Source organism: Crinia signifera, chromosome 2 (assembly GCF_055691185.1).
Source record: "Crinia signifera chromosome 2, ASM5569118v1, whole genome shotgun sequence".
NCBI classification, from domain to species: Eukaryota; Metazoa; Chordata; class Amphibia; order Anura; family Myobatrachidae; genus Crinia; species Crinia signifera.
Genome location: NC_139218.1, coordinates 190636770 through 190650535, shown reverse-complemented (window position 1 = coordinate 190650535; position 13766 = coordinate 190636770). Strand labels below are relative to the sequence as shown.

General features: G+C 43.1%; 1 long non-coding RNA gene and 8 other non-coding genes across 13 annotated transcripts; all 9 read right to left on the bottom strand.

The window, feature by feature from the left end:
* Nucleotides 1–566: 566 nt before the first annotated feature.
* LOC146060338 (uncharacterized) lies at nucleotides 567–12183 on the bottom strand. Of its 5 annotated transcripts, none has more exons than XR_014470417.1 (10): nucleotides 12038–12183; nucleotides 9487–9534; nucleotides 7994–8072; nucleotides 7807–7887; nucleotides 7320–7366; nucleotides 5945–6027; nucleotides 5068–5112; nucleotides 4546–4645; nucleotides 2660–2706; nucleotides 567–735 (listed from the first exon to the last, which is right to left on the bottom strand). It is a non-coding gene; the product is annotated as an uncharacterized LOC146060338 (long non-coding RNA). The 5 variants fall into 5 exon arrangements; XR_014470418.1 differs by having other exon boundaries at nucleotides 9487–9522; nucleotides 12038–12181; XR_014470414.1 differs by lacking the exon at nucleotides 7994–8072 and having other exon boundaries at nucleotides 12038–12181.
* Nucleotides 2532–2607, bottom strand: LOC146061821 (small nucleolar RNA SNORD103/SNORD85). Its single transcript, XR_014471270.1, has one exon. It is a non-coding gene; the product is annotated as a small nucleolar RNA SNORD103/SNORD85 (small nucleolar RNA).
* On the bottom strand, nucleotides 3108–3182 carry LOC146061826 (small nucleolar RNA SNORD103/SNORD85). The gene has a single exon (XR_014471274.1). It is a non-coding gene; the product is annotated as a small nucleolar RNA SNORD103/SNORD85 (small nucleolar RNA).
* On the bottom strand, nucleotides 4947–5022 carry LOC146061820 (small nucleolar RNA SNORD103/SNORD85). Its single transcript, XR_014471269.1, has one exon. It is a non-coding gene; the product is annotated as a small nucleolar RNA SNORD103/SNORD85 (small nucleolar RNA).
* LOC146061825 (small nucleolar RNA SNORD103/SNORD85) lies at nucleotides 5586–5661 on the bottom strand. Its single transcript, XR_014471273.1, has one exon. It is a non-coding gene; the product is annotated as a small nucleolar RNA SNORD103/SNORD85 (small nucleolar RNA).
* LOC146061819 (small nucleolar RNA SNORD103/SNORD85) lies at nucleotides 7195–7270 on the bottom strand. Its single transcript, XR_014471268.1, has one exon. It is a non-coding gene; the product is annotated as a small nucleolar RNA SNORD103/SNORD85 (small nucleolar RNA).
* Nucleotides 7495–7570, bottom strand: LOC146061824 (small nucleolar RNA SNORD103/SNORD85). The gene has a single exon (XR_014471272.1). It is a non-coding gene; the product is annotated as a small nucleolar RNA SNORD103/SNORD85 (small nucleolar RNA).
* Nucleotides 9361–9436, bottom strand: LOC146061818 (small nucleolar RNA SNORD103/SNORD85). Its single transcript, XR_014471267.1, has one exon. It is a non-coding gene; the product is annotated as a small nucleolar RNA SNORD103/SNORD85 (small nucleolar RNA).
* On the bottom strand, nucleotides 9670–9744 carry LOC146061823 (small nucleolar RNA SNORD103/SNORD85). Its single transcript, XR_014471271.1, has one exon. It is a non-coding gene; the product is annotated as a small nucleolar RNA SNORD103/SNORD85 (small nucleolar RNA).
* Nucleotides 12184–13766: the final 1583 nt, after the last annotated feature.

Here is a 13766-nt window from a genome sequence, read left to right as displayed (position 1 = left end):
TCACATGGTACATATGTGCCCGTGAATGGTTCGCAGATTCTGCAAATAGTCACGATGGTGCCCAATTCACAGGTAAGATGATTGGGCATATAGTGTATGTGTACACATAGGGGCACCAATTATTATTTTTTTATCTTGGTCCTCCCCATCCTCCATAATACTTAAATGTTCAAAGTGCCAATTATCGCTCTAGAATACAAATCCTTGATGCGTTCCTTTTGTAATCCTAGAGCACTGGTAGGGAATACATATACTATTTTCAGGTGAGGCCCTGCTTGATTAGACTCAGGCCCACAGCCCCACTACAAAGCAGAAACATTTTAGCATTCCATTTATCTCCTCAATAACTGCTGGTAATACAGTATGGAATCAAAGAAGTCCCTACATAAATTTAATAACCTATTCTTAAATTGAAGGTGAAATGGGTCATCCTTGACTGCCATATGTTTTAAGTACAAATATATAGAATATACACTTCTGAATTGTATGGAATTTGTTGCAATATTTTGCCTTTTAATTAATGGATCTGGCTTTTAAATTGCATCTGCCAAGTACAGTACTAGATACACTTTTAAAAAGGATTTATAATCTTTATTAAAAACTTCACATAAATAAAACCAATACACATTTTATTCAAAAGAACATCTGATCAATTTAAGGGGTGTCATTCTACACCACATACAAGTACTTAAGCAACGGCTTCTATTCGCATTTATCCACTTTCAACTGGAACCTCTAAAAAAAAAATTAGAAAAAAAAAATAAATGTAATAAGTTGATATGACATTAAATATTTTGTTATAAAAACAGTCTTGCCTAAATATTGTAACATATACGCTGTGTTCAGACCCATACACACTGGGCAACTGAGCTGAAAGTCGCTCAAAACAGGAGGTTTGAGCGGCTTTCAGCTCAAAGCCGCCCAGTGTGTAAGGCCCGGCGAGGAGCACTGCTGCACGCTCCCGCAGCATCGCCGGGAAAGCCGTTCATCTGCTAGTTATACCAGAAGATGAGCGGCTTTCAGGAAGGCGTTGCATAGCGCACCGCTATGCAACGCCGTCCTCCCCCCCCTCCATCAGCACCAGGCAGGGGGAAACCTGCTCAGTGTGTATTCACTGAGCAGCTTTCCCCGCAGCGATGAACGCGATCATCACTGTCCATACACGCTGGGCATAGTCGCCCAGTGTGTATGGACCTTTAGACAACAGCAACTAAAAGGATGGAAGCCAAAAAACCCAGACCCAACAATGCAGCTGTTCGCAAACTCTGTCCTCAGGACAGTTCACGTTTCCCTGGTCATCCGGCAGGTGCACAGGTGCACTCACTGACATTTTAAAAGATCCACTGGTGGAGCTAATTATTTCACTTGTCATTCTGTCAGGAGACCTGGAAAACAAACTGGGTCCTGAGGACCTAATTTGGGCGCCTATGCAATAGTTATATTAACAAAAACATTTTGCAGACATATTTGTTAGGTTTCATGTTTAAGCGCATTTTTATGTAGCAGCTCCTGTATAGTTTCATAAATTGTTGAGATTTCCTCTTAAATCATAGCTGCAGTTGCACCAAATATATTCCTTCATGGAGAGCCAGGTCCCCATGAGGGACTACTAGTCAGGTATCTTTTTGGCAAAAATGTATCTATCACAATGCAAATAAACTAGGATGAACTGGACTAATTTAACTTAGTATGTGGTGCTTTTTTCCCATACCAAGATCCATTGTGCTTCGTATTCAGACTCCGTCACACACAGATATACAGGTGTCACCTGAGGCATAGTAGTCACAACAGGATTAAACTGCATTTACAGCAAAACTCACACTAAAGGTGCCCACACAAGGTGAGATGTGCGCGTGATGCGTTTTGTACTAGATCTCATCTAGTTGAAATTGCAAACAATACACTAAAACAGCATACGATGTGCACTAGTACAAAAAGCACTGCCTGCACATACTTTTGGTACTTTGCAATATGCAAAATACGCCATACAAACACGGTTTGATTTGAACTACATGTAATGCGTTTTGAACTAATGTTCAAAATGAATGCGACCATCGCACAGTGTATGGTCACCATAACAGTTGTACAGGACCTTGTACCAGGCATTTTATTGTGGAATATTGACACTACATGAAGACATCTGCATGTGCCACAAGCAGGAGATTTAAAAAAATATTCCGGAAGCAATCTAATTAGTGCTACAGGCTGCATCTCCACTTTATCATCAAAAGGGTTATCATATGATCAATATGTACGAAAGTCTAAACCTAGCTTTATGCCCTCCTCTGATGGTGTAAACCTAAATTGCTATGAAAAAATATTTACAGGAGAGGGAACAAAAGATTTCCCTCCTGCAACACTTTGCATGTAACAGCTAAATGTGCCCGTGCAAGTTACCTTTAACATCGCCATGCAACAGATTTGGCACTTTAGCAATTACATTAGGATATTATATAGTCTGGAATATACTACTAATGCCTTTAAACAAAGTGATAATTTAACACACATTTAAAACCTCAAAAATATAAAAGCCAAGCTCAGGGAGTACAAAGGCTCTCATTACAGAACAGCATTCTCAGTGAGGGCAAGTGTGTCATCATTGCTTGACCAAGGAATTTTAGTTCACCCAACTACACAAAAAAAGGAGGCCACTGCTTACCAAGTTTGACTGGAAACTGTCAGCCATCTCCCACAGCTTAAATGGAACTAAAAAATATAAAGTTGAGATTTAACAGTAACTATATATCTACAGCCACTATTCTAATCTGTAACATTGCTATGGACTAGACAAAAAAGTAGAAGGCCCCCATACACTATACCGAAGTATCGCATGCAACATTGCAAGGGATGCCTCAGCAACTGCTTGCCAGGGGCTCGGCAGAATCCCAAGTAGCTGGATCGCACATGGCGCAGGAATCGTATGCAATCCCAGTCATGGCTGTGGGATACAACTGATCCTTGTGGAAGCCATGAATATCTTCAGATCAGATTCAATGTGCATGGGAGATCGGAGGCAAATCACATTCGATATGGCAGTTTACACGTGAGTTATTGCCTCCATGGGTCTTGGGTATGGGATCCTTTTGACTTCAATCACCACAATACAGCCTGGCTCAGTTGAGTACAATATTAACATCACAGAACCAGACCTCAGTGAGGGCAAGTTTGTCATCATTGCCAGGCAGTCACCCATCAGGACAAAAAAAAAAACACATCATAATTTGCTAACATTAGACAACATGGACATGTGAACCCAGGATTGGGCAAGAAACCACACATAAACAAAGTGTGACTGCCAGTTCCTAGGTCTACTGCTAGCAGGTCTGACCTCTGACTTGAAGGGGAATGGGGTTGTATGCGATACATCGCATGTGAAAAGGCCACGTGATGTATCACATGCGATCCCGACACTCAGGAAGAGGTCCCAGGTGGCTCAAAGGTGGTTGTATGGCCATACACTGCTGCAATACATCACAGTAGTGTATGGTCAGCTTTACTCACACCCACCTTTGAATCAACCAGAATGTGAGATCAACAAGAAGTGTTACCAATCTGAATGGATTATTAGGTTAAAGTCAAAAACTGAACTCCCATTTTGAGACTGCTTTGCAGATTAGTAAAGTGGAGCATGTATGAGATGTTTGGGACCAGAAAGCTATGGAGTTAAATGAAAACGACAAATGTAGCAATGATTTGTTTTTATGCAGTGTGGACCTATATACTAACCTGGAATTCTACAGCAGGCCATTTACATTGTATATCAAACAGTGAGGATATGGACAGTTCTCATACAGAATGTAAAGGCCCCCCATACACTAGCCGATTTTGGGCAGATTTCGGCCAGATCAGTCGGATCTGGCCGAAATCGGACCAAAATCGGCTAGTTTTGATGTCCCCTCAGATCCGATGCGCGGTCCCTGCTGCACGTCCGACCACCCGACTTGGGACCTAGTGGGGCGGCGCGGCGGTGGAGGGAGCAGGGGACGCTGCGGGGGACACAGGCGGCATAGAGCCGGGCAGGGGGAGCAGTCAGTACTGAATAAAAAAAAAAAAGCCCATACAATGAATGGGCGGCCTGTGATTGGCTGAGCGCTCTCTCAGCCAGTCAGCAATTGGCTGAGAGAGCGCTCAGCCAATCACAGGCTGCCCATTCATTGTATAGGCTTTTTTTTTCTAGCACTGACAGCTCCCGGCTCCCTCTGCCCGGCTCTATGCCGCCTGTGTCCCCCGCAGTGTCCCCCGCAGCGTCCCCAGCCCCCCCTGTTCCCACCAGCTGCCCTGCTCTGTAGCACCCCCCCACTGCTCCCCGGGTTTTTTACATGTGATAAATCGAGACGATCACATGTAAAAAATGGCACATCAAGTGCCAATCTAATCAAGCTCCCCGGGGAGCAGCCGGGGAAGCTCAGGGGGAAGTCGGGGGTGACTTGTCCTAAGGACAAGTCGCCCTAGTGTATGGGGGCCTTAAGCCTAAACCTTGCCCAACCCCCCCCCCCCCCCCCCCCCCCCCCCCAGCCTAATCTGAACCCTCCCTGGAGTACTTACGTTCTGGATGGCAGTTCCCAGCATCTGTATTTGAAGAAGTATTCGTATCCTGGTGCTGGTCTTCTAAACGTCAGGATGCTAACTACATCAACAATGAGATCTATAAAGCACATGTTCTTGTAGTTAATATATGGAGACTGAATTATCACTACCAAATGTAAAATAAATAATTAAAATTAAATTGACAAGAGTCAAAGGAATCAACCTTATATTTATCAAGTATAACAAAACATTGGATGGTGGTTCTAGCAAACTAGTATTTTGCAAATACTATTAGAGTCATTAAAAAGTGTGGCTAGATTAAAATAGGATTGTATGTATTGTAGAGTCTGGATTATAATCTCACTTTTAAACAAAGTGACAGATTAGGACATACTTTAATAGAAAAGAAAATTCACAGGTCAAGCTCAGAGAGTACAAAGGTTCTCATTACAGAATGGTATTCTCAGTGAGGGCAAGTGTGTCATCATTGCTTGGCCAAGGAATTTTAGTTTACCTAACAGGAAGTAGGTCACTGCTTACCACGTATGAATGGAACTAGCCAGTCTTCTCACAGTTTGCTGGGAACTATACAAAAACAAACAAAAAAAAAAGGATATATATCTCCACAGTAACCTTCTGCATTTATGCATATGAGCAAAGTGATAGGACAGTACAGCACTACTGCCAGCTTCCCGGCACAGCAATATCAGCTGGAGTGTGATATATTCTGTTGCATACCTCCCAACATATCCCTTTCCAGGGGGGACACAATGCTGTTTCTGGACTTCCCTTTTAATGTATTATTGCCATCACCTGTGTGGAAATAACTCTTACCCATTAACCTGTTTAAAACAGGTACTGGCAATCACAAATTAAGAGGGAAGTCCAGAAACAGAGCATGTTGGGAGGTATGCCGTTGTACCACTGGTCATGGTGGACGCCTAAGAAGATAACCACCTCCGGCTAAATATAGCCTTCCAGCAGGCTACACATTGCATAATCTGTGCCATTGCTATTTACTACTAGGCAAAAGTAGAAAGGCTCACATGTCAATTCAGCCTGGCTCAGCTGAGTACAATACTATCATCACAGGAACCAGACCTCAGTGAGGGCAAGTTTGTCATCATTGCCAGGCAGTAACCCATCAGGTCACGGAGTGCATCGTATTCTAGTACCTAATGTGTTAATAGATAACAAGTCATCGAAAATCCCATTAAAGAGGCCATACGCCGCAGTTAAGCCGATCAGCCATTATGAAAACTATTAGCTGCATGTCCGGGGATAACTTGTCAAGATTTCGAGTATAAAAAATGTCCTTCAGAAGTGCTAACAAGCTATCTGAAACTTGACCAGATTAATTAAGAAACTGCCTCTTATGTGGGAGGTTAATGGCAGAAGACTTCCTTTCCAGACTTACCATGCCACTCAATCTGCAGACTATGCGCTCATATACCTCCACGTTCACAAAATTTCCATCAGTTCAGGAATTTCTTTTGCATCCTTTAGGGAAACATTGTGTAGTTAGACAGCAATATAGTACTAATTGGCTCAGATCAGTTAGTGAAAAAATAAATATATATATATATATATATATATATATATATATATATATATATATATATATATATATATATATATATATATATATATATATATATATATATATATATATATATATATACTGATCTAACCACACAGAGAAAGGGAACTAGCAGGTAAGGTGTTGGGAGACTACATATATAAGCATGTCCTACTGGCAGCAGTTACATGGAGGAAAGGAGAACAGCACTGGTATGAGCTGAGCAGGTACAGCAGGCTCCTCTCCAAGCACCAGTGTGACCACCAGTTACCACACGCACCATGCTTGCTGCACCAAAACAGGACAGAAGAGTAAACATAGTATCATACACAGAGAAACATTGCGTGCACTATCAGATGCCCTGATCCTGCTCTGGAATTAAGGCAGGCTGCATGTCTGGGTGCTGTGAGTGCAGGTGTTGCACCCAGATTCCACACACTCCACTTGGCAAAGTTGCTTTTGCCTTATTACCATCTTTGATTCAAACCAAATGTGAGATATTAACAACATTTGCAAGCAAACTGAATGGATTACTAGGTTAAAGTAATCTAAACAGAACTCCTATCCGGAAACAGCCCTGCAGATTAGTAAGGTGGTGCATGAATTAGATGTTTGGGACTAGTAAACTATTTAATATTAATGCAGTGTTTAGATAACTTGTATACTAGCCTGGGAATCTACGGCAGAACCCAAGCTACATTGCATATCATGTGGGACACTAATGAAATCTGTAAGGCAAGACTTCCCACAGATAATATAATGGAGCGTGTGAATTAACACTACCGAAACTAAAAGGAATAATTAAAATTACATTGACATGAGTCACAGGAACCCACCTTATATTTATCAAGTATAACAAAAACATTAGATGGTGGTTATGGCAAACTCTAGTATTTTGCCAACACTATGAGACATTAAAAGTGTGGTTAGAAGCTGGCAAGGCATGATAAAGGTCTCATGTAAGAGGAAGCCATGCGACATTAGCAGTTATATTCGGATAGTATGTATTGTACAGTCTGGATTATGCTACCAACGCCTTTACACCAAAAGATAATTTAGGACATACTTTAATAAAAAAAATACACAGGTCAAGCTCAGCGAGTACAAGGGTTCTCATTACCGAACAGTATTCTCAGTGAGGGCAAGTTTGTCATCATTGCTTGACCAAGAAATTTTAGTTACCCCACTACACAGGAAGTAGGTCACTGCTTACCACGTATGACTGGAAGCGTTCAGTCTTCTTACTCAGCTTAAATGGATCTAAAACCCAAAAAAGTAAACATATTAGGTTTTCAGCCACTGTCCTAATCTGTAAGATTGCTATCGACTGCACAAAAGTAGAGAAACTCTCATATATAAATTCTGAAGACTACCACCAGCAAATACAGCCTGGCTCAGCTGAGTACAATATTATCATCACAGGAACCCGACCTCAGTGAGGGCAAGTTTGTCATCATTGCCAGGCAGCTACCCATCAGAACATAGAGTGCAACTTGTTCTAGAAATTAATGTGTCCAATCAGAAGACTAGCCTAACAAACAAAACATGCTTATATGAATTACTCAATCAGCAGAAAGTTAACACTAGAACATACCTCCCTCATTATAAAGCTACGCAAGTCCTAATAAGATATATAAAACAATCAAATTAGTAAGAAATGGACACTTATGTGGAAAGTTAATTATTGAAAACTTACTCACCGTCATTCAATCTGCAGACAACGCGTTGCTATACTTCCATTTTAAAGATCTTTCCAGCAATTCAGGAATTTCTCTCTCATCCTATAGGGAAACATTTTAGTCAGACAGAAGTATAGTACTTATTGGCTCAGATCAGTCACCCAGATGTAATGTGTACTACTTATAAATGAACAGGTTTTGATTTTACCTCATATGTGGCAGCTTCTTACCCCACAAGGTAGCATATCTTTGTAGACAGGTCACTAATGCTATGATGGATGTGCTGCCTGCATTAGGGATAAGGGAGAGGAACTAAGTAGGGAGCAAGAAGACTATACACACACGAGGACACTGCTGGTAGCAGAGTTTCATGGATGCAAGGATAACAGCATAGGTATAGAAGACTCTTCTTACTGCCTTGTCACCTAGCATCAGTGTAACCCCCACATTAGTTCACACACCATGCCACCACGGTACAGAAAAGTAAACATGGTGCAGCACAGGAATGAACATGCAGTGGCCGTGCACAATCCAAAGACCTCATCCTGCTCTGGGCGTAAGGGGGGCTATGTTTCCAGGGTCCTGGAGTACAGGTGATGCAGCTGGGTTCCCCACACACCCTGTGCGTCCACATAACCCCATCACCATGCTGCCTGCAGTACTGATGGGGCTTGGAAATGGCCACACAACAGGTCCAGGTTTTATTAGACACCATATGACCTAATTGTGAGCAAATGTAATTGGGCAGCTCTGCGACTTGGAAGTATCTTGATACTAGAAATGTGCAAGCTTGGTTTTACTCTGTTCTTAAATCGGGATCTTATTGGCTATCTTCTGTCACATGTTTTGAATAGCCAATAAGATCCGTATTTGAGAACAGAGTAGAGGCGAACCTGCACATCTCTACTTTATATGGAGAACTTTTGAAGAATTAGGTAATCTTATTTGCAGCTGTTTCTTACTTTTCAAGCAGAGTAATACATTTAAAGTTTTGCTCTTTATATATCCCATTTAAAAAACAAATACATCTGTGTACTGCGCTCTCAAATAATTTGCCAAAATTTGAATGCTGAATTTTAGGAGATTCTGTAGGGGGTGGTCCTAGTGACATAAGAGGCCGGGTGCAGTGTATCTTGGCAGCATTGCTGAGTAATCACTGTACAATTGTGCATTGGGGGGTGTGTGTGTGTAAAACAAACAGAGAAGCTGGCAGTGCATAATAAAGGTCTAATGAAAGAGGAAGCCATGCAACCTATTTGACTCTCACTTCATTACTATAGTAGTATAATCCAGTATCTACAATACATACCAATGCCTTTAAGCCGAGTGATAGTTTAGGACTGGGGTAGCCAACTCCAGTCCTCAAAAGCTACCAACAGTTAATGTTTTCCAGATCTCCTCACAGAATCACAAGTGATGTAATTAGCTCCACCTGTGGATCTTTGAAAATGTTTCAGCTAGTAATGAGTGCAGCAGCTAGGTTGTCTGGAAAATGTGAACTGTTGGTAGCTCTCGAGGACCGGAGTTGGCTACCACTGGTTTAGGACATACTTTAATTTAAAAAAAATTCACAGGTCAAGCTCAGAGAGTACAAAGGTTCTCATTACAGAATGGTATTCTCAGTGAGGGCAAGTGTGTCATCATTGCTTGACCAAGGAATTTTAATTTGCCTAACTACACAGGAAATAGGTCACTGCTTACCATGTATGACTGGAACCGGTCAGTCTTCTCACACATCTTAAAAGGGAGCTAAAAACAAGAAGAAATAAAAACAAGTTCAGAACAGCAAATATATAACTTTTTAAACCACTAACCTGGTCTTTTCCAGGTTAATCTGTGCCATTGACTAGAAAAAAAAGTAGAAAAGCTACCACCACAATACAGCCTGGCTCAGTTATGTACAATATTATCATCACAGAACCAGACCTCAGTGAGGGCAAGTTTGTCATCATTGCCAGGCAGTCACCCATCAAGACATGGAGCTCAGCTCATTGTAGAATCTAATGTTTTAATAGATAACAAGCCATCTAAACCCCCCCCCCCCTCCAAAAAAAAAAGGCAGCCATACAATGCAGTTATCAGCTATTATGAAAACTTCCAGTATGCACAGCCAGTGACCATTTGCAACATGGAGATGGGAACCCAAGAGACCATGCAGAGACACTAGTGGCAACCACCGAAGGAGAGTAGGGTGGGTGAGGAAAGCTTAAGGTCTGGCAGGAACCAGGTGGTGCTGCATAAGTATCAAAACTTACCATCAAAAAGACCAATATGCTGTCCATATATGGCCAGTCTAATACCTGCTATTACCTACCTTTGCATCAAAACACACACATTTCTAGCCATTGGTTATTTAGCACAGATACGGTAATGCAACAGGATGGAACTGGTATAAGTAGGCGCCTCCTGCATGCGTTTGTTATCCAGTGCTATGTCCTAGTGTGCAGCATCACATCGTTTGTGATAGCCAGCATAGTGACCCATGGGGCCATGTAAGCCAGTCGCAGCAGCTGCTACCAGACGACTCACCGACAGTCGGGATTCCGACAGTCATTACTCAGACGTCGGAATCCCGACTGCTCCCTCGTGGGGGTCCACGACCCCCATAGAGGGAGAATAAAATAGGTGGCGAGCTGTGCCCGCAAGGGGCTTCATTGCGCTCCCCCCCCGCCGTGCAGTTGGGATTCCGACGTCGGGCTAACGACTGTCAGTGTGTTATACCACACCCCTGCTACCAAGGAGGACAGGAAAGCTCCGTCACATGTGGGGCAAGATGGGAAGAGTTTGGGTGAGGCGGTAATAAGGTGGACAATAAAAAAGGTCATGGGTTCGATTCTCACCATGGCTCTAACTGTATGGAGTTTGTATAGTCTCCCTGTTTTAGCGTGGGTTTACTCCGGTTTCCTCCCACAATCCAAAAATATACTGGTAGGCTAATTAGCTCCCAACAAAAATTAACCCTAGAATGTCTGTGTGCGTCTACATGTGGCACAGGGAATGATGCGAATATTTAAACATTCTCTGTAAAGCGCTACAGAACGTGTGCGCTATATAAGAAACTGTTAATAAATAAATATATATCCGGTACAATGTTCCTCAAGGTCAACCCATTATGTACATTTCATGAAGATCTTCCCAGTGTGTCCAGAGAAAAAAATTAATTTGAAAACGTCCTTGCCTTTGAGTGTCGACCTAAGGCCTGTCGACATTCAGCGGTCGAGCTAATGATCCATCCCCCCCTTGGGAAGCTGTGAACCATTCTGAGGCCATCAGACATGAATGTGTGGCAGGTGCATGCGTTTGCACCTGTGAATCTCAAAATTATTTTTTAATAGAAGTGCAGCATGGGCTCGGGGCTGAGATTTTTACTACCTAGTAGGGAGGGGTGCCGGACGGGATCCCAACTGTCAAAACACTGATAGCCGAGTTCCCGACGGCCGTAGGCTGTTTTCCCTAGTGGGGGTCCACGACCCCCATAGAGGGAGAATAGATTAGGTGGCTCGCGTAGCAAGCCACCGTGCCCGTGGCAAGCCCGCAAGGGGCTTTGTTGCGCTCGCAATGCTGTCTGGGTCCGGCCTATTGGGATAATGACTGCCGAATCCCTATACCACACCCATAGGGAGGTGGAGCTGCTGCCCAGAAGCTGTGCACGGACTTTGAAGGAAGATGGAGCCGCTGATCTTGCTATGGGGTCCATGAAGTTCTAATTACACCCCCGATTTCAACTTACAATAGAATTAGGTCTTTAAGTATGTCTTTTCTTGAACAAATTTGAGTGTGATGAAAGGATTACCATAGGTTACAACATAAGAACCCTGGGCTTAGATATTACCACATGATTAACTAGAGATAAAAAAATCTTGACTTTAAAATGTGGATACAGTAACAACCTCTGAATGTATCGATCTTTAAAATATTTTATGAAAACAAGATTCTCTTATATGGGAGAGCTTTATTGGCATTTTTCCTATTATAGGAACCAGTAAGAAACCGCATGATGCGGTATGAAAATAACTCTTTATAAGAGAAAATAACGATTAACAAGCGACGACATTAAACTGCGTTAGTGTGTAAAAGTTAATGACCCCACCTGGCTGGAACCATAATTCATTTGTTTTGTTCATACATATACCTCCACGGGGTATAATCAATTAGGGCACAACATTATTTATATATATATATATATATATATATATATATATAAACCGCAGATATAGATATACACAGAGACAAGCAGTAACTATTAACAAACCTAAGAGCCGGGGATCTTGCAGTTTCTGGTGCCTCCGGACCGCACTAGCAGCCCGCTCCACATGGCATCACCTCGTGCAGCAAATGGACTATGTCGTGTCACGGCAGCTGGAAGCAGCGTGTGACGACCCGCGTCACTACACCCAGAACCACGCCCAACGTAAGGTGACGTGTTGTACTTGGCAAAGACGCAGACGTCACGTTAGTAAGGAGATGACGTTCAAAACGTCGCATCTTGCACCAGCCAGTTGTTCTCCTGAAGTCCGGACTGCACCTTATGAATGAATCTGTTTGTAATTGTATGGACTCGAGGTGGAACCATGTGGCCTGCCCGGCTAGTGCGGTCAGGACTCCGGAGGCATTATTAACCACAAGGACCCCCGGCTCATGAGTCCTGCTTGTATTTGATACGTAACATGTGAGCAGTATATAAGTAAAACCCTACCTTTTTGTATACTTACTTGTGCGCCCTCCATTCTTTCCCCACTTGCATTGGATGAATTCTGTCTAAAATTAGACATATAAGCTGTCCTGGCAATACAGCATAAATAAAGTTACACTTCTGCTGTGGTGCTTCTAGCACGGGCTGGTCTGCACATCAGTGCTGTAATACAGACCACATTGCTAGACAAACCACAACAGAGTGCAGTATTCAATGCCGGTGCGAGCGGCCGGCGAGGGGGTTAAACTGCGAGGATCACAGAAAACCAGTGATCCTCGCAGTTTAACCCCCGCGCCGGCCGCTCGCACTATGCAACGTTCCGGGGGAATCCTCGCAGTCACAGAACTGCAAGGATTCCCCTAAACTGCGAGAGCCGCGGCTAGTGCAGCAAACTCGCTGTAATTAGCCTCGGCTCTCGCAGCTTTTGGAGGCACATTCGCAAATTCCCCCTCGCTCAAAAAACGGAGCGAGGGGGAATTTGCGAATGAGGGGGGGTCAGTTGAATACTGACAGGGTGAGCGGTGACTGCGAGCAAAAAGTCCTGCTCGCAGTCACCGCTCGCCCACGGCATTGAATATATGCCAGTGAGCAACACCCCGCGTACCTCTTTTCTACTGGATCTGGTGAGTGTTTTGCCTATAGATTGTAAGCTTGCAGCAGGGCCCTCTTACCTCCAAGTCTGTTGTTACCCAGTTTATTTTATCTCTGTTTACAATTGTAAAGCGCAACGGAAACCGGTATTTCAACACGTTTAAAAAGCAGAGTCCTACACGTTTCAGAGCTGTTTTTTATGCAGTGAGAATGGCTCTGAAACGGTATTTAGCAAAAAACAACAGATTACAGACCTGTGATAGGCTGTCCTCTGCATTCTTTTAATGGAAAGCTTAGATTGGCGCTGCCCTGGGAGGTGTAATCTAAATGAGTGCCTGTACCCAAAGCTATGCGATTAAATTCATTAATATGTATTGCGGGTCTACAGATGTGGTTACGGATCAATATTGTAAAATAACAGTGGTTTTATTCATATGAACAAGTGATAAATAAGCGCTGTATCATACAATGAAAAGGAGGTTTGGTAAAGCACAAAGTCTTTGAACCGGTGATGTTAAAGTGGAAGGGAGTTGTAGGGAGCTGGCATCCCTACTCCCTACAGTGCACAGTACTCCCTGATACCTTAGGTACAGTCCAAAGTCTTAGCAATGGTCCCTCGCCGAAATTTCCATCCCTCGGTGCCGCTTCCTGGCTAATATCCCTCTGAAAAACCTGCACACAGACCGGAGCTCCACAA